Source organism: Theropithecus gelada, chromosome 19 (genome assembly GCF_003255815.1).
Source record: "Theropithecus gelada isolate Dixy chromosome 19, Tgel_1.0, whole genome shotgun sequence".
In the NCBI taxonomy this organism is placed as follows: Eukaryota; Metazoa; Chordata; class Mammalia; order Primates; family Cercopithecidae; genus Theropithecus; species Theropithecus gelada.
In genome coordinates this window covers 55,117,306-55,144,881 of record NC_037687.1, presented here as the reverse complement: position 1 = coordinate 55,144,881, position 27,576 = coordinate 55,117,306, and the positions used below count along the sequence as shown (strand labels likewise).

Sequence of the window (27,576 nt, the reverse complement as noted above, 5' to 3'; positions counted from 1 at the left end):
AGCCCAACAGGTCTCAGCGTTATTTTATCAATCCCCTACTCATAGTGAAATTGTTCTAGTTTAAATGCCAACAGTGTGACTGCTTGGGAGTTTTCTCTGAGCCTACTCTGGCTCACCAGACTGCAAAATTAGTGAATAACTTTTTGCGTGATTAAATTCTGTTAAATTTATTTTGTTTGGCTGGGCATGGTGGCTCACGCCTGTAATCCCAGCACTTTGGGAGGCCGAGGTGGGTGGATCACCTGAGATCAGGAGTTCGAGATCAGCCTGGCCAGCTTGGTGAAGCACTATCTGTACTAAAAATACCAAAAAAAAAAAAAAATAGCCGGGCATGGTGGCGGGTGCCTGTAATCCCAGCTACTTGGGAGGCTGAGGTAGGAGAATTGCTTGAACCTGAGAGGCGAGGGTTGCAGTAAGCCAAGAACGTGCCATTGCACTCCTGGCTGGATGACAAGAATGAAAGTCCATCTCAAATATATATATACATTTGGTTTAAGACATTTTTAACAGATTGAACTAGAAGTAAAATCTGAAATAGAGCCTCTAGCAACCCCCAAGAATACCAAGTGACCAAACAATGGCTTATTGTGTTCGCTGCTGTCTTGCAGCAACTAGGAAGCATGGTAAGTTCTTTCTTGGATTCCAAAGTATCATGGATTTGTGTTTTGAACTCTCTGAGTTTTAGCGAATTTAGAATTCAAACTGGATTAAGAAGTCAGGACAGAAAGTGGATTGGATCTAGAGTCAGACTGGATCTGATAATTAACTGGCTTGGATTCAGTTAAAGGTCTATGACTTCTCACTGGGTCAGGTAGAAATCTTTCTAGACCTTCTAAAATGCATATTAAAAGTATTTCCTTTTCCATTCATCTGCAGAGCTACTGGAGTCCCAATCAGGGTTGTCAAGAGGAACTGCTTCACTTCCTATTTGAAATGGTGTTTCTTCTATTTCTTCACATTCCCTATCTCCTTTTTTCCCTTTTGATGTGTTATAGGAGATACGTTGCTCATTTCTGAAAATCTCTGCTGCCTGCAGAGCTGCCTGCTTTTCGGCTGTAGTTGGGGTTGGGTTTAGAAGCAGCATAACATCCTTTCATGTGAGGGGATACACGTGAGTTAAATTCTGAAAAGCTTCTATAAATCTATTGGAGTTGTCAGAAAATTGGCCTAAGTCTTCCTTTACTTCTCTAGGGTCCTCTAATAAGAAGGGAACTCGCAGTGGCCCCAAATACTGGGAGTTCTCTGATGGTTCCCCTGGAAGTTGCTTTTCTAATTCTGGAGGAGTGTCCCCTATAGTCCTGCCTGATACGCCTGTTAAAATAGCAGGGTTGATTTTACAATGCTTGCAAAGGTTCAGTAAAAATGCCATACCCTTGTGCAAAAGAAAATGAGTTGCTTTTTTCTTCAAAGTCCTGAGGTTGAAGAAGTTCTAGTGTTTCACAGTGTACTCCAGAGGGGTGCAAGGTGAAGACGGTCTGTTACCCATCTAGAAAAAGAAGTGAGAATAAAAGCATCCTTTTAGCTTTCCTTCTTTCATTGTGACCCAGGGTGGAGGGGAAGACAGTGTGACTGTCTCCCGACCATTCTCTTTTCTTGGTTCCTGGGTCCTGGCACCATGTTAAATGCACTGCCCATGGTTGTAGGTGTGGCTTTCCAAGCCACGGAACCAGATGAACTAAGTCATGGGATTAACCGTGCTTTACCCATGCAACCTCAGCTTATCCACCTGTGATTCCCTTTGACTTTCTAGACTTGTGTGATCTTCCTGGCTCCCTAAAAAAACGAATCTTTGCAGAGACTCTAATAGTCACCTTTGGGCAAGGTTTCTTTAACAACAACAACAAAATTTGCTACATTGCCTGCTATTATGGCTCATGATAAAACATTTACCCTTAGAAAAGTGTTTCTGGTTAGCTTCTAAACTTAAAATTCTCCTTACTAATTAAGTAGTGTTCTAATTAGAGGCAGACTGGGTGCCTTAAATGTAGGTAGGGACCTAACGATGACTTTTTCTACTAATGGGACAGTATCAGAACTAAAATTTGGCTATGGAAGATATTTTACTCCTAATTGTTGAAGGCAGAGCTTTCCCATTCACAGAAGGGTCTTCTCTAGAAGCACAAAAATACTTAGGAAACCGCAGTGTTATGGTAAATAACTGAAATGTGTCTCATGAAGAGAATTTCTATTTTCACCAGCTGACACTGTTGGCTTAGAAATACCTTGTGCTCACTAGAGGAAAGATACAGATGCTTATCGAGTTCTGCCTGAGGCATTTGCCAATCTTTCATAACAGAATTGTTTCTCTGAACTGTAAACCTTCCTGCACATTGCACACACAGAGAGAATAAGACACATAGTGACACCAGATAGAAAGAAAGGAAAATTTTGTGAAAGGATAGCTGAAGATCCTTTGCCAACACTCAGATGGGCCATCACAGGCTGGCTTCAGTCCAGAAGGCTTTGAATAATGCCAGGGTGTGCCCTCAACAATAATCCTCAGTTGCTTCAGACTTCTTCCAGCCTCACATGATGGTTAGGACCTCTGTGAATAAAACTGATTTGAAGAAAGCCTTGAGATTAAAAGACAGATTTGAGGTCCACTCCATACTCACCAATCCGACGTTTGTATCTTCTGTTCTGATTCTGATCCCAAATGAGAACCCCAAAATGAAATGGCTTTGTTGTCTGGGCCTCTACCTGTGGTTCTGTGTCTTGAATCGAGAAAGAATTCAGGACACAAACACACACAAGCAGGGGGTTTAGAAGCAGAAAGTTTAACAGACAGAAAGAAGAGATAGAGAAAAAGCTTCCTCATTCTGAGAATGTGCGTTGCCCAAGAGAGGGTCTTTGATTTGGGGCAGAATGTGACTGATTTTGTACAGTGGCTTGAGGAGGCCGTGATTGATTTACATAGGTGATGATTGATTTACAGGGGATTGGTATGACTAGGTGTGCCAATTACATAACCCATGAAAACAAAGATCCTTAAAGTATCCACCCGTACCAGAAGGCACTGGATGCCCTTTGGTTTTCACATGTGGGTGAAGTTTATCTTCCAGATCTCCCTTGAATAGCTTCCCACCCTTTGGGTTCAGAGAGGGAGAAGCTGCCTGTTGAGGAGATTATCTTTAAGATAGGCTTCATAAGCTTAAACAACCTGTGTGATGTTTTGAATAAGTTCTCTCCTGAAAACAATCTCTGGGCATATTGACAAGTTTTATTCTTTCCCAAGTGAAAAATTTGGTGAAACATTTTAAGGACTTTCCATTGGCTAGAGATTGGCAAATGGAGTTTGCCATCCTTTAACTCTAGCTATTCTGAGGACTGGAAAGTGTACCCTTGAGTAATGACCCATTTTATCTCTGCAGGAGAATACTGGGGCCTATTTTTTCTTATGGAATCTTCCCAAATTAGAGGGGTATGAAGTGTGTTCTTGCCCTGAAGCTTCTTTTCTGCTGATTTAACTGACTGATCAGCTAAACTATTTCCTTCAGCTACTTCCTGTTTTCTTTTTATATTCCTTAGAATGCATTACTGCTACCTTTTGTGGAAGGTAAACTGAGAATAATAACCTGTTGATTTTTTGATGATTTTCATTTCGCATTGGATTTTTGCACTCCTAATATTGGGGTGTTACAGGGTTTGAGGAGGGCCTAGATTTTTAGGTTACTAAAAATGGCTTCTAGCCCTTTTTTATCCTTTGGCTTTAGGAGATATTCTGGTTATAAGAGAAAGTGGAATCCACCAGGTGTGGTGGCTTACACCTTTAATCCCAGCACTATGGAAGGTTGAGGTGAGCAGATCACTTGAGGTTAGGAGTGAGGTTTATTGCCTCACAGCAAGAAAATTAAGGATGCAAACACATGAGGAGTGAGTTTAAGAGCAGAGGTTTAATAGGCAAAAGAAAAAGAAAACCTCTCTCTCCTACAGAGAGAGATGGGCTCTCCAGCAGGTCTTCCAGTTCTGTGGTGAAATGCATGGGGTTTTACAGATGAGCTTGAGGAAATGGTGTTTTTGATGTAGATAGGGACTAAAAGATTGGTCACACAAGGTGTGCCATTTACACAGTGCATGAAGAAGCTGGCCACCTCACTTTAATTTTCTACTATGCACATGGGTTCTTTACCTGGCCAGTGCCCTGTTTCCTGTTCCTTTACACACGTGATTCACAAAAAAAAACATAGCGCCTCCATGTTGAAAATGGTTGGCCCCAGGTAGCTTTTCCTATTGCAACAGCTGCCGACATTCACCCATGTAAGCTTCCAGCTTGCTTATCTATGTTTGCAGCTGGATTTTACAGGCTGCTCTTTGTTGAAAAAAAATCAATTGCGGGTTGTTTCTCGTTAAAAGAGAAGCTTTGCTGAGGACTCTCTTATACTCACAATTTGCCTAAATAATTTCTTTTGTGCTCCGGTATCAATAAAAGCAGAGCATAGAACGATGTGGGGTGGAGAAGATGTTGGCCACAAATAGTAAGTATTCCCTATATTTTCTTACCTTCACAAATAAGTTATTCCCCTCTCAGTTTTGATTCACCAAGAAATTGAATCATATTCTGAAAAATCAAAACTGAAGGAATAATATATTTGTTAAAGCAATACAGGTTTTATACTGAAATTTTAGAAGCTTAGCAAGATAAGGTATTTTCTGCTCATATCACAATTCCTTGAGGGTTTTTTTTCTGGTTAAGAGGACTTCTAAATAATCTTTCAGGGATTATAGTTTCTTTAATCTTCTATCTGCATTCTCCTTTCTTCAGCCAACAAATGAAAAAAGAGATACAGAGAAGACACATTTGCTTCTTAACCAAACAGAACTTTTACTCACTATTAGTCAATGCGGGTAGTGCTGAGAAGAGTAGCTTCCTGGAAGGACAATAAAAAACACACTGATAAAAAAAAAAAGTATAAATCTTTCATCAAAAGCTAATGTATTTTAAGTAAAATAAGCATACACATCAATAATAAAATGTTTGTGGTAAAATATTTCTTTGGTTGATTTCTATTGAACTCAGGTAATATTCGACTGAAAACTAGCAAATATCTAACAGAAAAAAATATTATTTGAAATAAGAACATTGTGAATGAAGTTATTCTGTCAAGAGAAGTAAAAATATGAGGATCTCATACTAATAGTTTCATCTACAGTCGTACGACATCAAATGCTACTTTTTTTTAAAAAAGTATTTCATATAAGTATTTCACTTGTATTTACTTTTGTTTTATATAAGTCTTCCATTTATATCCGCTTCCTTCATTATTTCAATGTCCTCTCCACTTTATATCAGTGGAAAACAGTCCAGCTGGTTTCAGGAAAGCAGGTGGTGCCATTGCTATTTTAATGATGATGATCAAGAGCACTTGTTTGGGAGTATTTCTGTGCCAAACACTGTTATTTGGCCCAAAGTACTGGTTTTCTATTTGTCTCTAAATTTAGTAATAAAATACAATTATTGGCTAAGAACACTTCGTCTTATTCAAATATGTTTTATAAAATTTGGTTGAAATTTAAGTGTTTGTGACTTATCCAGAATATTGACATTTTTTATAAATCCAAATTGAGTACTTTAAAAAAACAAACTTTTAGTAAAAGGCGTTGTGAGGCAGAGTAACATTCATAAAATTTCTTTATAATATGAAAGAAATGTGTTAACCATGTTCCCAGTAATAGCTCTGAATACAGCATTCTCAGTTTCCAGTATTCACCCTTAGTCACAAAGGAGAAATTGGTATCTCTGTAAACAGGCACAAGGAGGTGCTGAGTGGAGGTGCATGGCACTGCACATCAATGCTTTATTAGGATTTTAATTTTATTGGACTGTCATTTGCATGGCTAGATACTTACCGAATCTGCTCATGCTATTTTTTGACAGCTACTGACATCTGTTATCCATTAGTTTTATACAATTATTTGCCTAGCTGAAAAATAAATCTTTTGTTAATTTACTCTACATTGAGAAACTAGATTTGCAGTCTTTAATCTTCCAATGTTAAAGCAAATCAGAGAAGTGCAATGTGTGTATGTAGAATGCATTTTCCTGCCTATTAAAATTCTTCTTGTATTACCTTGGAAGCCCTAAAAAGTCACCTAAAAAATATTCTTTTTAAAATCTTTGGCCAGGCGCGGTGGCTCACACCTGTAATCCCAGCAGTTTGGGAGGCTGAGGCGGGTGGATCACCTGAGGTCAGTTTGAGACAAGCCTGACCAACATGGAGAAACCCAATCTCTACTAAAAAATAAAAACTTAGCCATGCATGGTGGCACATGCTTGTAATCCCAGCTACTCAGGAGGCTGAGGCAGGAGAATCGCTTGAACCCAGGAGGCAGAGGTTGTGGTGAGCCAAGATGGTACCATTGCACTCCAGCCTAGGGAACAAGAGCAAAACTCCGTCTCAAAAAAAAAAAAAAAAAAAAAATCTTTAGCCAAGATTTCAAATATCAAAATGTTCAAAACCTTAAGCCAAAGTCTTGTCTTTGCATATTGTTAGTAATCTAGCCATTTTAAAAAGCACAGCAATTATGACCACTTATTGGAAAGATGTGGTTTTGATTAATTTTATCCCATTTCAAATGTTTTTGCTAATTGTTCTTTTATGTTAACCTACAAGAAACTATCTGCATAACTTTTCTGGATTCAAGAAACATTCACATTAGGCTGGGCATGGTGGCTCACACCTGTAATCTCAGCACTTTGGGAGGGCAAGGTGGGAGGATCACATAAAGTCCAGAGCTTGTGACCAGCCTGGCAAAAATGTAAAAACTCCATTTCTACTAAAAATACAAAAATTAGCCAGTCATGGTGTTCCATGTCTGCAATCCCAGGTACTTGGGAGGCTGAGGCATGAGAATAGTTTGAACCCGGGAGGCAGAGGTTGCAGTAAGCCAAGATCAAACCACTAAACTCTAGCCTGGGCTATTGTGAGCAAGTTGTTTTTCTCAGTGGCTCTTTCTGTTCCTCTGTAAAATAAGAATAATTATAATACTTATGGTATTAAGTTATTGGGAGAATTAAACTCATTAACACGTGCATAGTGTTATGGTTAGTGCTCAGTACAAACCAGCTATTATTAATATTTAATGCTGAATTACATTAATACATGCTTAACACAGAAATATCTTTTCATAACCCAAGTTTTTCAACCAATAATAAATATATATTTAAATTAATTTAAAAAATTTGACATAGATGCACAATGGAATACTATTCAGCCTTAAAAAGAGGAAAATCCTGACCAGGTGTGGTGGCTCATGCTTATAAACCCAGCACTTTGGGAGGCTGAGGCAGGCAGATCATGAGGTCAAGAGTTCAAGACCAGCCTGGCCAACATGGTGAAACGCCATCTCTACTAAAAATACAAAAAAATTAGCTGGGCATGGTGGTGGGCACCTGTAATCCCAGCTACTTGGGAGGCTGAGGCAGGGGAATTACTTGAACCTGGGAGGCAGAGGTTACAGTAAGCCAAGACTGTGCCACTGCACTACAGCCTGGGTGACAGAGCAAGACTTTGTCTCAAAAAAAATAAAAATAACAAACAAACAGGAGGAAAATCCTATCGTTCAAAAAATATGGATAAATTCAGAAGACATTATGCTAGATGGAAGAAGCCTGATACAGAAAAAATAATACTGCATGACCTCATTTATATGTAGAATCTAATAAATTTTAACTCACAAAAGTATAAAGTGGAACAATGGTTACCAGTTGTTCCACTGGTGTGGTGGGAAGAAAATAGGGAGTCGTTGGCCAGGTTTGGTGGCGCATGTTTATAATCCCAGCTACCCGGGAGGGTGGGGCAGGATAATCACTTGAACGCAGAAGACGGAGGTTGCAGTGAGCCGAGATTGCACCAATGCACTCCAGCCTGGGCAACAGAGCAAGACTCCATCTCAAATAAAGACAAAAGAAAAAGAAAAAGAGAGAGAGAGAAAGAAAGCAAGAAAGTAAGAAAAATAGGGAGCTGTTGATCAAAGGGCACAAAGTTTCAAATAGGGTAAATAGCTTTTGAGATATATTGCACAGCAGTGTGATTATAGTAAATGACAATGTATTGTATATTTCAAAATGACTAAATTTCAAATATCTCACCATGAAAATGATACTTGAGTGAGCTGATATGTTAATTTGACTTTTTCATTCCATATTATATACATATACTAAAACTTCATATTGTTCCCCATAAATGTATATGACTCTGATTTGCCAATAAAAAATATTAATACTTTTTTAAAATCAGACAGAAAAAAAGCTTTAAGAAATTTGGCCAGAGAAGAAAGTGCTTGTTCATCTTAAAATTTTCAGGAAACACACACACACACACAAACACACACATATGTGAATATATGAGAATTTGCCAAGGATAGTATTAGAAACATTCAACTACTATACAGCCTCAGACTGGCTGAGTACAATGAACATAGGTTACAATCCACTGATGTGGTCACCTGATTTTTAGGCTTAACATTGATCAAAATCTAACAGAATCGACAAATAAGAGATAAAATTTCTGTACATTTGTTATGTGTTGGATGCTCTTCCGGGACATCATTTGTATTACTTGCTCTAATTTTAACAAAACCCTAGGATTTAAGCACCATTATTCTCACTGTACAGCTGAATAGTCAAGCACATAGCGGTGAAGAAACTGTATTCAAGTCATACAGCCCATAAATAGCAGAACTCAGCTGCAATCAGGAACCACTTGTCGAGTTTGACTCTGAATCATTGCACCCAACACACTCTTATCCAATGCTTGTTTTTATCCCTAACTTAACATTTTGGCTTTGAATTCTCTAACTTAGTAGAAATAAAGAGGATTTTATAAACCACCTCTTTTTGCACTTAGACAGTATGTAGAAATTGATTTTTGGTTTAAAGTACTCATTACTAAGCCTAAGATATACACTTTGGTAAATGGATTCTACCAATGATATCTCTCTCATGACTTAAAAGAGCCATTAATTTTACTTTTGAAATAAATTGAATTTTTAAATTAAAAGCTAGGATGAGACCGGGTGAGGTGGCCCGCGCCTGTAATCTCAACACTTTGGGAGGCCAAGGTGAGCAGATCACGCGAGGTCGGGAGTTCGAGACCAGCCTGACCCACATGGAAAAACCCCGCATCTATAAAAAATACAAATTAGCCAGGCATGATGGCGCATGCCTGTAATCCCAGCTACTAGGGAGGCTGAGGCAGAAGAATCGCTTGAACTCGGAAGGCGGAAGTTGCAGTGAGCCAAGATCGCACCATTGCACTCCAGCCTGGGCAACAGAAACAAAACTCTGTCTCAAAAAATTTAAAAAATGAAAACAAAAGCTAGGATGAGCCTATTATCATATAGAAAATTTGTCTCCATGTACATCATCATCCATTAAGTGGTCCACAGTTTCTGAAAGTTTCAGAAACACTAATGTAAGAATACTTTTTTTTTGAATATTTTTTGAACAATTAAAGGATATTAGGGTTTTTTCAGTGACTCAAATGAAATAGATTGGAATTACTAATCAGTCACTTAAAATGTGGTTTTAAATCTTATTTAATGAACAAATGTGAAGTTTCTTTTAAACGTATTTTAAAAATTGATTTTATTGGTTTTCATTCTTTATTTTTCAGACTGAGTCTTGCTTTTTCACCCAGGCTGGAGTGCAATGGCACAATCTTGGCTTACTGCAACCTCTGCCTCCCAGGGTTCAAGCGATTCTCCTGCCTCAGCCTCCCGAGTAGCTGGGATTACAGACACCCGATACTATATCTGGCTAATTTTTGTATTTTTAGTAGAGACAGGGTTTCACCATGTTAGTCAAGCTGGTCTTGAACCCCTGACCTCAGGTGATCCACCTGTCTCGGCCTCCCAAAGTGCTGGGACTACAGGCGTGAGCCACTGTGCCTGGCCACTTTTTTTCTTCTATTGGAAAAAAATATTAAAATGTCTGCTACTGCAAGCCTATGAATTTTGCACAAATTTAAACAGTACTAATTTTAAAAGATCTGGACTGGACACAGTGGCTCCCACCCGTCATCCCAGCACTTTGTGATGCCAACGCGGGTGCATCACGTGAGGTCAGGAGCTTGACACCAGTCTGGCCAAGATGGTGAAACCCGGTCTCTACTAAAAATACACAAATTATCTGGGTGTGGTGGCACATGCCTGTAATCCCAGCTGCTTGGGAGGCTGAGGTAGGAGAATCGCTTAAACCTGGGAGGTGGAGGTTGCAGTGAGCCAAGATTGTGCCATCGCACTCCAGGCTGGGTAACAAGAATGCAACTTTGTCTCAAAAAAAAAGAAAAGAAATCCGTATGCTTAGGATTATAAAAACCTATTGTCTGTCCACAATTAGAAGATAAATAACTACTTTCCAGTAAACCCAATAGGGCAATTGTTATTCACAATCGTAAGTTATTACAATATTAATACTATCATTTAAATAAAACTTTTAGGTATCTTCAAGTTGTTTAACTTATAATTCAGAAACTACAAATATTTATAAACTATAAAAAACTATATAAAGTATCAATTTGTGTTTCTATATTTTGAAATACTGTCATTATTTATTGCTGACATAACACTACATTTCAGATGGTGTGGTTTTAGAAACTAGAAATGTCATGGCTTACTCTTTATTTCCTGTCTTCTTATTTCATACCAACACAGCAGCACAAGGAAGGCCAGAAATGCTACATAATGATTGCAAACACACTAGTACTTTTCTAGGGAAAATATTTGTGTGAGCATATTAACAAAAAAGTCATGGCTTTTTAAGTACAGACTTCTATATGAGATAACAAAGATAAAAATTTACACACTGCAATAAATTAAGAAAAGTACTCTAAAAATACCTCTGACCCATTATTTCTATTTCTTGTGATGGAGTAAGCATTTGCAGCAGTGTGGTCTTAAATAAACCACACTGTTTCATTATTCTTAGGCTATGGACATTAAGGTTTTATGCATTTTTCTTAGAGAAAACATTTTCTTTTCCTAATTAAGGAATTAACCATGGTTTTCTCACAACCTCACATTTTCTAAAATGTTTTTTTATTGTGATTAAACTACTTACCATTTCCCCCCCAAAAGAGTAGACTAACAAATCAACTCTGTAGTCTAGTGTACAGTTGATACATAAAAAAATAAAGATGTAGAGTCTTTTTTTTTAATCTGCATACTTGGAAATAAAGCACTTCTTGAGCTATAGGCCAAGAGCTTTCAGAAAGGCTAGCTTATAGAGTGTGGGGAGACCTGGTATAAAAACATTTACTGCTATGCCCTAAGGGGCAAATAATTCTCTCACCCGTAATTCCAATTACTACTAATTCAGAACTGTGAAAATGTAACATGCCATTATACCACAAAACATTTTATTATCTTAGATTCAGGTGGTACATGTGCAAATTTGTAACCGGTATACATCAGGATGTTGAGGCTTGCACACTTAGTAATTCCATTGCCCACATAGTGTACATGATACCTGATAAGTAGTTTTTCAAAGCATGTCTCCCTTTCTTCCTTTTTAAAAGTTTTCAGTGTTTATTGTTTCCATCTGTTTCTCTGTGCACCCAATGTTTTACCTCCAACATGTAAGTGAGATCATGTGGTATTTGTTTGTCTATTCTGTGTTAATTTGCTTAAAACAATGGCCTTCTGCTTCATCCATGTTGCTGCAAAGGACATTACTTAATTCTCTGTGGCTACATAGTATTTCATGGTGTATAAATACCTCATTTTTAAATTCCAATCTAAGATTCCTAAGTACCTATATTTTTGCCACTGTAAATAGTGCTGCAATAAACATGTAAGTACAGGTGTCATTTTTGTAAAATTCTTTATTTTCCTTTGGGTAGACACCCAAAAAAGGGGTTAATGGGTCAAATGGCAATTCTATTTTCAGTTCTGTGAAAAATCTAGAAACTGTTTCATAGGGGCTGAATTTGCATTTTCACCAAGTTTATAAATATTTTCTTCTCTCCAAAATGTTACATCTCTCTGATTAGAGATATTGAGCAATTTTCTGCATGCTTATTGGCAGCTTTTAGTCTTCCTTTGAGAAGTATTTATGTCACTTTTCTTTCTTATTAAATTTCTTATAGACTCCATGTATTAATCCTTTGCAATATGCAGTATACAAATAATTTATTCCACACTGTAGGCTCTATGTTTACTTTAGCTTTTCACTGTGTAAAAGCTCCTTAGTTTACTTAGGCGCCATTTTAAAATTTTAATTTTTGTTGCATTCACTTTTAAGGTGTTAGTCATAAATTATTTCTAGAGGCCAGTGTCTAGAAATGTACCTTCTATGTGTTCTTCTAGGATTTCTGTGGCTTGAAGACTCAGTTATAAATCTATCTTGTCATATTTCTTATGATATGAGGTAGGGATTCAATTTTCTTTTGCATATGACTAGCCAGTTTTCCCACTGCTATTTATTGCATAGAAAGTTATTTTTCCTTTATTTCTATAGACTTTTCAATAATAAATTGGAGTACTGTAGCTTTATTTCAGGGCTCTCTCATCTTTTGCTTTGGTCTATATGTATATTTTTGTACCAGAAATATATTATACAGATTACTGTAGCTTATAGTACAGTTTAAAGATAAGTAATGGAAGATCTCCAGGTTTGTCCTTTTTGTCTAAAGTTGCCTTTACTATTTGGATTCTTTTATTCTTCCATATATATTTTAAAAGTTTTGTTTTTTTTTTTTTAGACAGAGCTTCACTCTGTTGTCCAGTCTGGAATGTGCAGTGGTGTTATCTCGGCTCAATGCAACCTGTCTCCCAGGTTCAAGCAATCCTCCCATCTCAGCCTCCTGAGTAGCTATGATTACAGGCGTACACCACCACATTTGGCTTTTTTTTTTTTTAACTCTTAGTAGAGATAGGGTTTCACCATGTTGGCCAGGCTGGTCTCGAAATCCTACCCCAAGTGATCCGCCTACCTCAGCCTCCCAAAGTGCTGGCACTACAGGCGTGAACCACTGCTCACAGGCTTCTTTTCTTAATTCTATTTTTAAAAGTCATTGATGGTTTGAAATAGCACTTAATCTGTAGCTTGCTTTATGCAGCATAAACATTTTAAGTGGTGATTCTTCAAATTCATGAGCATGAAATGCTTTTCCATTTATTTGTTTTGTATCATTTTTTTCAGCAGTGTTTAATGTTCTCCTTGTAGAGATACTGTACTTCCTTGATTTAATGCATTTCTACATATATTATTTTTTCTTTGTGGCTATTGTAAATAGAACTATGTTCTTGAATTTTTTTTCTTAGCTTGTTATTGGTGTACAGAAATGCTACTCATTTCTATATAGTAATTTTGTATCCTAAGACTTTGCTTTAGTCTTTTTTTAGGCAGAGGGGTCTTCTGGTCTAATCTTTAATGGTTCTAGAAAAAGAATATCATCAGTGCAGATAATTTGACTTCTTTAGATTCCTTTTCTTTCTTTTTTGGATTGCTCTTGCTAGGACTTCCAGAATTATGTTGAATAGGACTGTTTAGAGTGAATATTCTTGTATTATTTTTATTCTTAGAGAGAATGTATCCAGCTTTTTCCTGTTCAGTACGATGTTGGCTGAGGATTTGTCATACATACCTCTTATTATTTTGAGGTATGATTCTTGAATGCCAAGGTTTTTGAGAATATGTTCATGAGTCAATATTGAATTTTCTTGAATGCTATTTCTGCATATATTGTGATATATACTTTTTTGCTTAAAATTATATTCACATGCTGAATTACACTTATTGACTTGCATATGATGAAACATTCTTGCATTCATAGAATAAAGCTCACATGACTGTGGCAAAATAACTTTATTTCCTTATGAACTCAGCTTCCTAGTATTTCATGGAGGATTTTTGTTTCTGTGTTCAACAGGAATAAGGGCCTGTAATTGTTTTTGTTGTTCTGTCTTCACTAGATTTTGAGAGCAACAGGATACTAATTTTATGTAACAAGTTAAGGTGGAATCCCATCATGATTTTTTTGGAATACAATCAGTACAATTAGGACCAGCTCATCTTTGCATATGTGATAAAATTTTCTGCGGATTCATCCGATCCAGGGCTTTTTGTGGTTGATAGGTTTTTTTTTTTTAATTACTAATTCATTATACACTTTATGCTCTTTGCTCCCTTCAAGACTTCTGTTAATTCCTGATTCAATCTTGGAAGTTGTTTGTATTCAGTTTATCTATTTTCTCTAAATTTTGTAGTTCGCATGCATAGAGATGTCCATAGAAGTTTCTGAGGATGTTTTGTATTTATGTGGAATTATTTGTGATTTCACAACTCTACTATATAAATAGATGCAGAATAAAAATTTGACAAAATTCAACATTCCACCATAATACATCTCTGAAAAACTTAGGTATAGTAGCAATGCAACTCAAGCTGATAAATGCTGTATGTAACCAAAAAAATGCACAGCTAACAACATACTAAACAAAAAAATTACAGATTTTACTCTAAGAGCTAGAACAAGGCAAGAATGTGCACTTTTTAAAGTCTTATTAAACATAACAGAGAAGAGAATAACACCAAAGGCATCCAAATTGGAAAAAGTAAATTAATCCCTGTTTAATAATCTTTTATTTCTATATGCAATCTTAAGTATAGAAAAGCCTGACTTGACTAAAAGCTATTATAATAAACAAATTCATTAAACTCACAGGATACAAAAACAATACCCAAAATTCAGTAGCATTTCTGTACAATAATAAATATATCAAAATGAAATTTAAAAAAAATCCCATCTACAAAAACTCTAGTAACTAAACTTTGAAATACTTTTAACCAAAAAGTTGAAACACCGTACAGTATAAAGAACATTATAGTAAGAAATGAAATACATTTCACACAAATATAAAGGTGACAATTTCTTAAAGAACAGTATCTTCAATAAATGGTTAAGGAAACTTTACATCCACATACAGAGCAATGAGATCCTAATCTCACACCATATATAAAAATCAACTCAAAATAAATTAGGTTATTAAATGTAAGGCCTGAAACTCTAAAATTAGTACAAAAAATATTGTGAAATCATAGCATTGACCTGGGCAGTGAATTTTTTAATTTAACCTCAAAATCCCAGATAACCAAAGGAAAAATGGATTACTCAGATTACTTTTAATTAAAAAGCTGCTGCACAGAATGATAAAACAGAATGAAACAACTAAAAAAAGGGACAAAATATTTGCAAATCATACACATGACAAGAGTTTAACATCAAAAATATGTAAGAAACTCAAGGCCAGGCAGAGTGGCTCACGTCTGTAATCCCAGCACTTTGAGAGGCCGAGGTGGGTGGATCATGAGATCAGGAGACTGAGACCATCCTGGCCAAAATGGCGAAACCCCGTCTCTACTAAATATCCAAAAATTAGTTTGGGGTGGTGGTGCACGCCTGTAATCCCAGCTACTCGGGTGGCTGAGGCAGAAGAATCACTTTAACTAGGGTGTTGGAGGTTCCAGTGAGCTGAGATCATGCCACTGCACTCCAGCCTGGCGACAGAGAAAGACCCCATCTCAAAAAAAAAAAAAAAAAAAAAACAAAACCTCAAATAACTATACAAAAAAAACTAATAACTACTAAAAATTTGCACAAACCTTAAATATATTTCAAAATGTATACATGTACAACAAATATATTAAAAAATACTCAGTGTCAATTATTATCAGAGAAAGGCATGCCAAAAAACAAAAAAACTACAAGATACCAACTCACCACTGTTAAAATGATTTTTATTAAAAATTAAAAAAATGGGCCAGGCGCGGTGGCTCAAGCCTGTAATCCCAGCACTTTGGGAGGCCGAGACAGGTGGATCACGAGGTCAGGAGATCGAGACCATCCTGGCTAACACGGTGAAACCCCGTCTCTACTGAAAAAATACAAAAAACTAGCCAGGCGAAGTGGCGGGCGCCTGTAGTCCCAGCTACTTGGGAGGCTGAGGCAGGAGAATGGCGTGAACCAGGGAGGCGGAGCTTGCAGTGAGCTGAGATCCGGCCACTGCACTCCAGCCTGGGCGACAGAGCAAGACTCCATCTCAAAAAAATAAATAAATAAATAAAACGACCAAGCGCGGTGGCTCATGCCTTTTTAAGTGTGAATTTTTGAAGTTGGCAAAATATAATCCCAACACTTTAGGAGGCCGGGGCAGGCGGATCACCTGAGGTTGGGAGTTCAAGACCAGCCTGACCAACATGGAGAAACCCTGTCTCTACTAAAAATACAAAATTAGCCAGGTGCGGTAGCACATGCTTGTAATCCCAGTCACTTGGGAGGCTGAGGCAAGAGAATCGCTTGAACCTGGAAGGCAGAGGTTGTGGTGAGCTGAGATCGTGCCATTGCACTCCAGTCTGGGCAACAAGAGCAAGACTCGATGTTTCAAAAAAATAAAAATTAAACAATTTTTAAAAAAGTGTTGGCATAGAGATGAAGAAAAGGGAATGCTTGTACACTGTTGGTTTTAATGTAAATGAGGACGGTAATTATGAAAAACGAAAGAGATTTCACAAAAAAAATAAGATCAAAATTATTATATAATACAATAATTTCAATACTGGATATATATCCACAACAAATAAAATAAGGATGAAGAAACATTTGGCCGGGCACGGTGGCTCACGCCTGTAATCCCAGCACTTCGGGAGGCTGAGGCTGGTGGATCACAAGGTCAGGAGTTCAAGACCAGCCTGATCAACATGATGAAACCTCGTCTCTACTAAAAATACAAAAATTAGCCAGGCACAGTGGTGCGTGCCTGTAATCCCAGCTACTTGGGAGCCTGAGGCAGGAGAATCACTTGAACCTGGGAGACGGAGGTGGCAGTGAGCCGAGATCAGGCCTCTGCCTCCAGCCTGGGCAACAGAACAAGACCCTGTCTAAAAAAGAAAAGAAACATTTGCACTTCTATGTTGTTTGCAGCACTCCTCACAATAGCCAAAATACAGAGTCAACAGTTTGACATCTAATGAGTAAATAAAATAAATGCGGTATACACACAAAATTGAATACTATTCATCTTTTAAAAAAGAAAATTCTATTACTTTCAGTAACATGGATTAACCTGGAGAACATTATATTACTTTAAATAAGCCAGACACAGAATGAATACTATCTTATGATATCACTTACACTATTTTTTTTTTTTTAAGACAGTTTTGCAAGTTTCCCAGGCTGGATTGCAATGGTGTGATCTCAGCTCACTGCAACCTTCACTGGGTTCAAGCAATTCTCCTGCCTCAGCCTCCCAAGTAGCTGAGATTACAGGTGCCCGCCACCATGCCTGGCTAATTTTTTTTGTATTTTCAGCAGAGACAGGGTTTCACCATATTGGTCAGGCTGGTGTCGAACTCCTGTCCTCAAGTGATTCACCTGCCTTGGCTTCCCAGCGTGCTGGGATTACAAGCGTGAGCCACCAGGCCCGGTCTCACTTACACAAGAATTCTAAAGAACAATCTCATTGCTGTAGAGAATAAAATGGTGAATACCAGATGCCAAGTTGTTTAGAATGGGCAGTTAGAAAGAAAAGAATATATAATTATACTTGAATAAGAGGAATAAGTCCAAAATATTTATTGTACAGCACAATGACTATAGTTCATTCTAATGTATTTCTGGTTTTCAAAAATGTTAAGACAATGCCACGTGATCTCACAACAAAAATGTTAACTACATGAGGTAAAGCATTAATTACCTAGAATTAAGCATGTGACGATGTATACATACCTAAAAATATTGTTTTGCAGAATACACATTTTATCTGTCAACTTGAAAAGTGTATTTTTAGCTTGGCATGGTGACTCATACCTGTAATCAGTGCTTTGAGAGGCTAAGGTGGGTGGATCACCTGAGGTCAGGAGTTCAAGAGCAGCCTGGCTAACAGGGTGAAACCATGTCTCTACCAAAAATACAAAAATTAGCCAGGAGTGGTGGCCTGTAGTCCTAGCTACTCAGAAGAGTGAGGCAGGAGAATCACTTAAACCCAGTAGATGGAGGCTGCACTGCACTTCAGCCTGGAGGACAGAGTGAGACCATTTTGGAAAAAAGAAATTTATATATATATACACACACACACACACACATACACACATATAATTAAATGGAGGCACTGGCTCACACATGTAATTCCAGCAATTTGGGAGGCCAAGGTGGGTGAATCGCTTGAGGTCAAGACCAGCCTGGCCAACATGAAGAAACCCCATCTCCATGAAAAATAGAAAAAGTAGCCAGGCATGGTGCCACCAACCTGTAATCCCAGCTATTTGAGACATGAGAATTGCTTGACCCTGAAATGTGGAAGTTTTAGTGAGCTGAGACCATGCCACTGCACTTCAGCTGGGTAACACAGCAAGACCCTTGTCTAAAAATTATATATATATATATATATATACACACACACACACACACACACACACACACATATATATATATTTATAACAATGTTTCAAGTACTGTGTCTTTGTCTTAAACAGCTGAATACCATCAAAAAGTTTTTGTCATTTAGTTTGTCAGCCATGACCATAGGAACTCTGATATTTATTTTATTTACTTATTTAAGACAGCGTGGAGTACAATGGCACAATCTTGGATCAATGCAACCTTTGCCTCCTGGATTCAAGGGATTCTCCTGCCTCAGCCTTCCGAGTAGCTGTGACTACAGGCACCCACCACCATGCCCAGTTAATTTTTCTATTTTTGGTAAAGATGGGGTTTCACCATGTTAACCAGGCTGGTCTCAAACTCCTGACCTCAGGTGATCCACCCACTTCAGCCTTCCAAAGTGCTGGGATTACAGGCGTGAGCCACCATGCCCAGCTTAGAAACTCTAATTTTTAACAGCATTTTCTGGACCCAGCAGAGTGTATGGGAAGAGGCAATGTACGTTAGGGCTTTTATTTCAAGCATAGAGTTTCTGTTGATGATAATAAGAGAAACACTAAAAGGTGCAGCTGTTGCTTACGGTCCCATGACTGGCCACTCCGTGAACACAGTAAACTAGTTTTTATGCAAAATAATGGGAAATATTTTAATCCAAAAGCAGCCACGCTCTCCAAAAGTTTTCCAGAGAAAAGGACCAGGGAGTTGACTACAGTTAGGTGACAAAGAGTAAAAACTGTAGACTAGAAAAAAAAGTGAGAAGTTCCTCCAAATTGTAGTATCAACATGAAAAAAAATTACATCAAATGTCAAATCCAGAGATCACTTTATTATTTTGCCAGCTTCAAAATTCACACTTAAAAATTGAAGATACTGTATAGAAAACATAACTCATGCTATAAGTACATTATAAAAATTAAATTTGAAATTGTTCACTTACAATCAACTCTTAAAAATTAAATTTCTAAGACATCTATTTTAGCAAACTATATTTTTCACTCTGTGTGTGAGAATCTAACAAGGTTTTCCTTTTATAAACAAAACCATGCTAACTGATATATTCTTCTCACTGATATAAATTCTATGCTGATATATTCTTGTGGAAAGTGTTATGTCTTTTAACTAACTAATCTGAAAGTTATGTTAATAAGCAAACTCTAGTTAAAACCAATTTTTCAATGCATTAAAAAGTACCAACTTTCTCATCAGAACCTACAAAGTACCATGTGAAATGACATGGCATGGAGATAAGTGAGAAACCTGTAGCCATAATAGAGCAAGAAGAAAAAGGGCTGTGACACATAGTTAGAATACACATAAAAAGTTAAAAAAAAAATCAAGATAATTAGGAAATTAAAGCAGCAGAATCTCTCTTTAAATTCAGCAAGATTCAGCTTTGCAGCCTGAAAAAAAAAGTGTCCTCTCCACATGAAAAAAAAAAAATCTATGTTGTATCCTCAGCAGTGATATTTTATTTTTTTGAGAAAAAAGTCTGTCACCCAGGCTGGAGTACAATGGCATGATCTCGGCTCACTGCAACCTCTGCCTCCCACATTCAAGCAATTCTCATGTCTCAACCTTCCAAGGAGGTGGTGTTACAGGCACCTGCCATCATGCCTATCTAAGTTTTGTATTTTGGTAGAGATGGAGTTTCACCATGTTAGCCAGGCTGGTCTTGAACTCCTGACTTCAGGTGACCTACCCACCTCGGCATCCCAAAGTGTTGACATTACAGGCATGAGCCACCATGCCCAGCCGGTATTTTTTTTTTTTTTTTTTTTTTTTGAGACAGAGTCCAGCTCTGTTGCCCAGGCTGGAGTGCAGCGGTGAAATCTTGGCTCACTGCAAGCTCCACCTCCCAGATTCACACCATTCACCTGCCTCAGCAACCTGAGTAGCTGCAACTACAGGTGTCTACTACCATGGCTGGCTAATTTTTTGTATTTTCAGTGGAGACAGGGTTTCACTGTGTTAGCCACGATGGTCTCATCACCTGACCTTATGATCTACCCAACTCTGCCTTCCAAAGTGCTGGGATTATAGGCGTGAGTCAGTGTACCTGGCCCAGTGGTATTTTTCATTTCTGAATCAAAGTTACAAACTAAGTTTAGCACGAATATTTCTGCCTTATTATGGAGCATCTGTTACATAGCAAGCACTATCATGTTCGTTGATATATTTTACATATAAAAACATCCTCAAAAGTTACGAAGCTTCCCTAGTACTTACCTGAACAAATTGATTCAATAAATAAAATTTATGTCAATAATAAAATTTAAAAAAAAAATAACTACATAAAGATAGGCTCAGCTGGGTGCGGTGACTCACGCCTGTAATCCCAGCACTTTGGGAGGCCGAGGTGGGCATATCATTTGAGGTCAGGAGTTCGAGACCAGCCTGGCCAACACAATGAAACCCTATTTCTACTAAAAATACAAAAATTAGCCAGGCGTGGTGGCAGATGCCTTTAATCCCAGCTACTCGGGAGGCTGAGGGAGAAGAATCACTTGAACCTGGGAGGTGGAGGCTGCAATGAGCCAAGATTGCACCACTGCACTTCAGCCTGGGTGATAACAGTGAAACTCCATCTCAAAAAATAAAAAATAAAAATAAAAGTAGGCCTATGTAAGTTTCTGCACTTCGGCCGGGCGCGGTGGCTCAAGCCTGTAATCCCAGCACTTTGGGAGGCCGAGACGGGCAGATCATGAGGTCAGGAGATCGAGACCATCCTGGCTAATATGGTGAAACCCCGTCTCTACTAAAAAATACAAAAAACTAGCCAGGCGAAGTGGCGGGTGCCTGTAGTCCCAGCTACTCGGGAGGCTGAGGCAGGAGAATGGCGTGAACCCGAGAGGAGGAGCTTTCAGTGAGCTGAGATCCGGCCACTGCACTCCAGCCTGGGTGACAGAGCAAGACTCCGCCTCAAAAAAAAAAAAAAAAAAAAAGTTTCTGCACTTAAAAGAACAAAATGGAATGTTCTAACACTAAAACTTAATACACTAATGGAATTACCTTTGAAAATTACTTTGTGTGCACTACTAAATCTCATAAAAACAATTCCTATAATCACTGACCAGCTAACATAATGAATACTTTATAAAACAGAAAGAAGAAATCTGCCCCACAGACACCGCGGGGCACACAGTTTCAGTAGTCTGTGGGTTTCCTGCCAGCCGCACTCTTGGGCCATAATCATGGTGGACATGATGGAGTTGCCGAGGTCGCGCATCAACGCCAGCATGCTAGCTCAGTTCATAGACAAGCCTGTCTGCTTCGTAGAGAGGCTGGAAAAGATTCATCCCACTGGAAAAATGTTTATTCTTCCAGATGGAGAAGGAAAAAATGGAACCATCGAGTTGATGGAACCCCTTGATGAAGAAATCTCTGGAATTATGGAAGTGGTTGGAAAAGTAACCACCAAGGCCACCATCTTGTGTACATCTTATGTCCAGTTTAAAGAAGATAACCATCCTTTTGATCTTAGACTTTACAATGAAGCTGTGAAAATTATCCATGAGTTCCCTCAGTTTTATCCTTTAGGGACTGTGCAACATGATTGATCTTGATGGATTTTCATACAATTGCAAATGAGCTACATTAAAGACTATTAAAGGAAGCCCCTCTTGTTTGAGGGGGAGATTTCTGTGCTTTCTCATATTTAATTTGCTCTTTTTAAGATATTCCAACCTAGAGTTTTTGATGGAACTGATATATTGACAGTTCTCACCTAAGTCCTTTTATAAAGAATTGCTACTCCAATATATGGTCAGATTAGATGCAAGAATAAAGCAGTTCTCTGAGTTTAGGTTTCTATTTTATTAATAAAAACTAAAATGGTACATACCAAAAAAAAAAAAAAAAGAAAAGAAATAAGAATCAAGAAATTCATGAGTCTAGTATGAGTACCAGAAAAATTTAAAAAAAAATTGCATGTAGAGATTCTGAATTGTAAGCCATAAGAATTTACAGCAATAAATTTAATACATTTTAAAGGCTTCTATTTTCTGGAAGATCTTTTGACAGTAATTGAAACTTTAATGCTTGTATTAGCTCTCTGATGTTAAGATGTGAGCAGTTATTAATGGCTTTGTCACATTCTTTATATTTGTACAATTTGTCTCAAAAATAAATTATTTCCTCTGCACTAAGGTATGAGCATTAGTTAAGTTTTGCCACATTCTTCACACTTGTAGTTTTCTCGAGTATAAAGTATCTTACCTACAATCAAGTGAGACAACTATTTAAATAGCCTTTAAAGGCTTTGTCGTATTCTTCACATTTCTAGTTCTCTCTCACCAGCATGATTTCTTTCATATTTAAAAAAGTTTGAGATTTCGTAAAAAGCATTATCACATCTTTAAGGTTTGTGGTTTCTCTTTCGTATGAATCATCTTATGTTATGTTAAGAATTGAGGACTTGTTAAAGGCTTTGCCACATTCTTCACATTTGTAGGGTTTCTCTGTAGTATGAATTATCTTATGTTTAGTAAAGGATGAGGATTGGCTAAAACCTTTGCCACATTGTTTACATTTGTAAGGTTTTCTACAGTATGAATTCTGTTATGTATAGTAAGGGATGAGGATCGGTTAAAGGCTTTGCCACATTCTTCACATTTGTAGGGTTTCTCTCCAGTATGAATTCTGTTATGTGTAGTAAGGTGTGCATGTATTTTAAGCTTTGCCACATTCTTCACATTTGTAGGGTCTCTCTCCAGTATGAATTCTCTTATGTTTACTAAGGCTTGAGGACTTACTAAAGGCTTTGTCACATTCTTCACATTTGTAGGGTTTCTCTCCAGTATGAATTCTCTTATGATTATTAAGACTTGAGGGCATACTAAAGGCTTTGCCACATTCTTTACATTTGTAACGATTCACTCTAGTATGAGTTCTTTCATGCTGAGTTAGGTGTGAAAGCATGCAACGTGATTTGCCACATTCTTTACATTTGAAAGAATTATTTCCAGTATGTCTTATCTTATGGCTATTTGAACTTGAAAATTTATGAAAGACTTTTACATATTTAGCACACTGAAATATTTGGTTCTGGGTAGTTATCAAACATTGCTTAAGTTCATCATAACCTACTTTGTGCATCTTACACTCATCCACACTTTCACAGCCTTTTCTTAATTGTAAATTGTCATGTCCATATTTTCCATATCTTCTCAGTATTACTTTTGGGAAAGAATCTTTTATGCCCTGCTCTGGCCAAAGGTCTTGGGCAAAATGAGAATACACAACTGAAAAAAATAAAAATAACAAATTACTTCACTTACTAGACCCAGATGGATATACTTTACAAATCTAAGCTATAAAATTATACAAACTACATAAGCAAGATGGCATACGAAAATACCACAGGCCATAATTACTTCATAGACATATAAATGTAACAAAAACATACAGACCAAAATACACTTGTGGAAAAGTATCAATGAGTTAAGTAGGTGCAGTGCCCCAAAGACCCTCATAGAATGAAGAGAAAAGTTTATTACATCTACCCAAAACAGCTCTTCCTGCTCCCCAATATACCAAAGAACCTTTACAAGTAAATAGTAAGCTCCTGAATTCTTTTTTAAAAGACAAGTAAAATACTGGCACATTCATCTTTATTTCCGTCTTCTAGGGGCTTTTCCAGACACTTGGTTTCTGTTTCCAATAACATAAAGTCATATACTTTGAAGTGACACTTTGAGTTTGCTGAGACTAAATGTAAATGTTACAGTAGCAGAGAAACTGCAGTATAACAGACAGGGAACAGGTGTAGCAAGTGATGACTCTAAAGAAACATGAATAAACTTCTTTAACTAGAAAGTAAACACTAAATTCAGACAAGACATGTCATAAGAACCTGTTTGACAGACTCCCAACATCTCTAACCAAGATAATTCTTTTCAGACTATGCCATAACTTATGTGACAGGTAGCTTTTAATAACATCCAAATCTTAAAGACTACAATGTATACAAAATAGGGCACCACAGTTCCATCAAATATATCATAAAGTTTTCAGAAATAAATTATAAAAAAGATGTTTATAGGCCGGGCACGGTGGCTCATGCCTGTAATCCCAGCACTTTGGGAGGCCAAGGCTGGCGGATCACGAGGTCAGGAGATCAAGACCATCCTGGCTAACACAGTGAAACTCCATCTCTACTAAAAATACAAAAAATTAGCTGGGTGTGGCGGCGTGCACCTGTAGTCCCAGCTACTAAGGAGGCTGAGGCAGGGGAATGGCGTAAACCCGGGAGGTAGAGCTTGCAGTGAGCCGAGATTGCACCACTGCACTCCAGGCTGGGGGACACAGCAAGACTGCATCTCAAAAAAAAAAAAAAAAGATGTTTGTATTAATTTTAAAAATTGAAAATAAAGTGAATAATTTTATATTCAAATATATAAATACTCGATGAGTGAAATGGAAACAGATAACTATAGAAAAACAGAAAAATGAGGGTAACAAAAGTATGAAATATCAAAAAACCAGAAATTGTGGAAGTAAAAAATATTTTAAAAAAATTATAACTAAAAAATTGTGTCCAGGCGCGGTGACTCATGTCTATAATCCCAGCACTTCAGGAGGCCAAGGCAGGAAGATCATAAGGTCAAGAGATCGAGACCATCCTGCTTAACATGGTGAAACCCCATCTCTACTAAAAATACAAAAAATTAGCTGGGTGTGGTGGCAAGCACCTGTACTCCCAGCTACTCAGGAGGCTGAGGCGGGAGAATTGCTTAAACCTGGGAGGTGGAGGTTGCAGTGAGCCAAGATCACGCCATTGCACTCCAGCCTGGGAGACAGAGGAAGACTCTGTCTCAACAAAAACAAACAAAAACATTCTAAAAGAAAACATAAAATAAAAATGAAGAAGCTCAACAAACTAAGAAAAACACAAAAATATTTAGAGCAAACACATATATAGGCACACTTTTAAAAGTCACAGACAAAAAGAGAATCTTGGAAACTGCTTGCAGTTACAAGCAGGCTTTCAGATAACTACTAAATTGTCAACAAAAATTTTGGAGGCCAGATGGGAACTGTGTGATATAGTCAAAGTCCTGAAAAAATAGCTACCAACTGAGAATAATACTATCAGCAAATCTGTCCTGCCAAAAATAAAACAAAAAACCTTCCAAAGTAATCAAATTCTGAAAAAGTATATTGGCGCTGCATGTGCCCTATGTATAAAACATACCGAAAGCAGTTTCTTCCACTGAAAATAACATGATTCAAGAAAACAACAGGCCAGGTATGGTGACTCACACCTGTAATACCAGCATTTTGGGAGGCCAAAGCAGATGGATCACCTTAGGTCAGGAGTTCAAGATCAGCCTGGCCAACATGGCAAAACCCTGTCTCCACTAAAAATACAAAAATTAGCCAGGTGTGGTGGTGTGTGCCTATAATCCCAGCTATTCAGGAGGCTGAGGAGGGAGAATCACTTGAACCCAGGAAGTGGAGGTGGCAGTGAGCCGAGATTGCACCACTGAATTCCAGCCTGGGTGACACAGCAAGAATCCATCTCAAAAATAAAAAAGAGAGAGAGAAAATAACACACAATCATATAAAAATACATTATTTTCTAGGAAAGATATGCACATACATAAAAATGAAATTTCTTACCATTGTTATAATGATGCAGAAAACAATCGTAATTATTCTATAAAATTTAAAGAATTCTAGAGAACAATATAAAAATTAAAAATTTGAGGAAGCATTTTTTTTTTTGAGATGGAGTTTCAATCTTGTTGAAGGCAGGAGAATGGCGTAAACCCAGGAGGCAGAGCTTACAGTGAGCTGAGATTGCACCACTGCACTCCAGCCTGGGCGACAGAGCAAGACTCCAAAAAAAAAAATTTTTTTAAATAAATAAATAAAATAAAATCATGCTGGACAGCATCATAAAATCCCAGCACTATAGGAGGCCAAGGCGGGCAGATCACCTGACGTCAGGAGTTCAAGACCAGCCTGACCAACATGCTGAAACCCCATCTCTACTAAAAATAGAAAATTTAGTTGGGTGTGATGGCTCATGCCTATAATCTCAGCTACGCAGGAGGCTGAGGGAGGAGAATCGCTTGAACCTGTGAGGCAGAGAATCGCTTGAACCTGAGTGAGCTGAGCCGAGATCATGCCACTGCACTCCAGCCTGTGCGACAGAGCAAAACTCCTCTCAAAAAAAAAAAAAAAATATATATATAGAGAGAGCTCTCTGTTAAATGTAAATATAGAGACACATACAGAATTCTATTATAATGATGGTACATAAAACCCTTAAACAACTTCTGTAAATATAAAAACCAAGACTAAATCTGCATACATTTGTTAATAGATACACAATATATTTACAATATCAATAACAAACTGGAAAATATAAAGCTATAGGTTTTTGTATTCAATTGAAGTTATCATATTAAAATGTATTGTTTTAACTTTAAGATGTTTTATTTAATCTCCATTTTTCAAAATGATTACATTATATTTCAGGATGACTGCATTATATTTATAGAAAGTATGTGAAACAATAAAAAATAACCAAGGCATGTCACTAAATTAAAATAAAAATTAAGGCAGTAAAACAGGAAATGAGAAAAAACATATCTACAAAAAATACATAAAACAATAATAAACTGTTAATAGTAACTTCATATCTTTAAGCAATTATTTTAAATGTAAATTAAACAACTTAATAAAAAGAAATGTAGCCAGGCACGATGACTCACGTCTATAATCCCAGCACTTTGGGAGGCCGAGGCAGGAAGATCACCTGAGGTTGGGAGTGTGAGACCAGCGTGGCCAACATGGAGAAACCCCGTCTCTACTAAAAACACAAAACTAGCTGGGCATGATGGCACATGCCTGTAATCCCAGTTACTCAAAAGGCTGAGGCAGGAGAATCATGTGAACCTGGGAGGCGGATCTTGTGGTGAGCCAAGATTGTGCCATTGCACTCCAGCCTGGGCAACAACAGCAAAACTCTGTCTCAAAGAAAAAAAAAAGAGAAAGAGTGAGAAATGTTATCATGTAGTCCCAGGACTTTGTGAGGCCCAAGTGGCCTTATCACTTGATCTCAGTAGTTCAAGGCCAGCCTGGGCAACCCTGTCTCTACAAAAAATACAAACAAACAAACAAAAAACCCAGCTGGGTGATGATGGCACATGCCTGTAACCCAGCTACTTAAGAGGCTGAATTGACATCA

The 27,576-nt window shown here is 37.6% G+C and overlaps 1 protein-coding gene and 1 pseudogene across 2 annotated transcripts in view; both read left to right on the top strand.

Annotated features, from left to right (window-relative positions):
• Positions 1-27,576, top strand: part of LOC112612062 (zinc finger protein 492) — a 446,617-nt gene that overhangs the window by 264,492 nt on the left and 154,549 nt on the right. The gene's annotated exons all lie outside the window — the stretch shown is intronic.
• Positions 21,494-22,011, top strand: LOC112612072 (annotated as a pseudogene). The gene has a single exon (XR_003116804.1). The product of XR_003116804.1 is annotated as a replication protein A 14 kDa subunit pseudogene (transcript).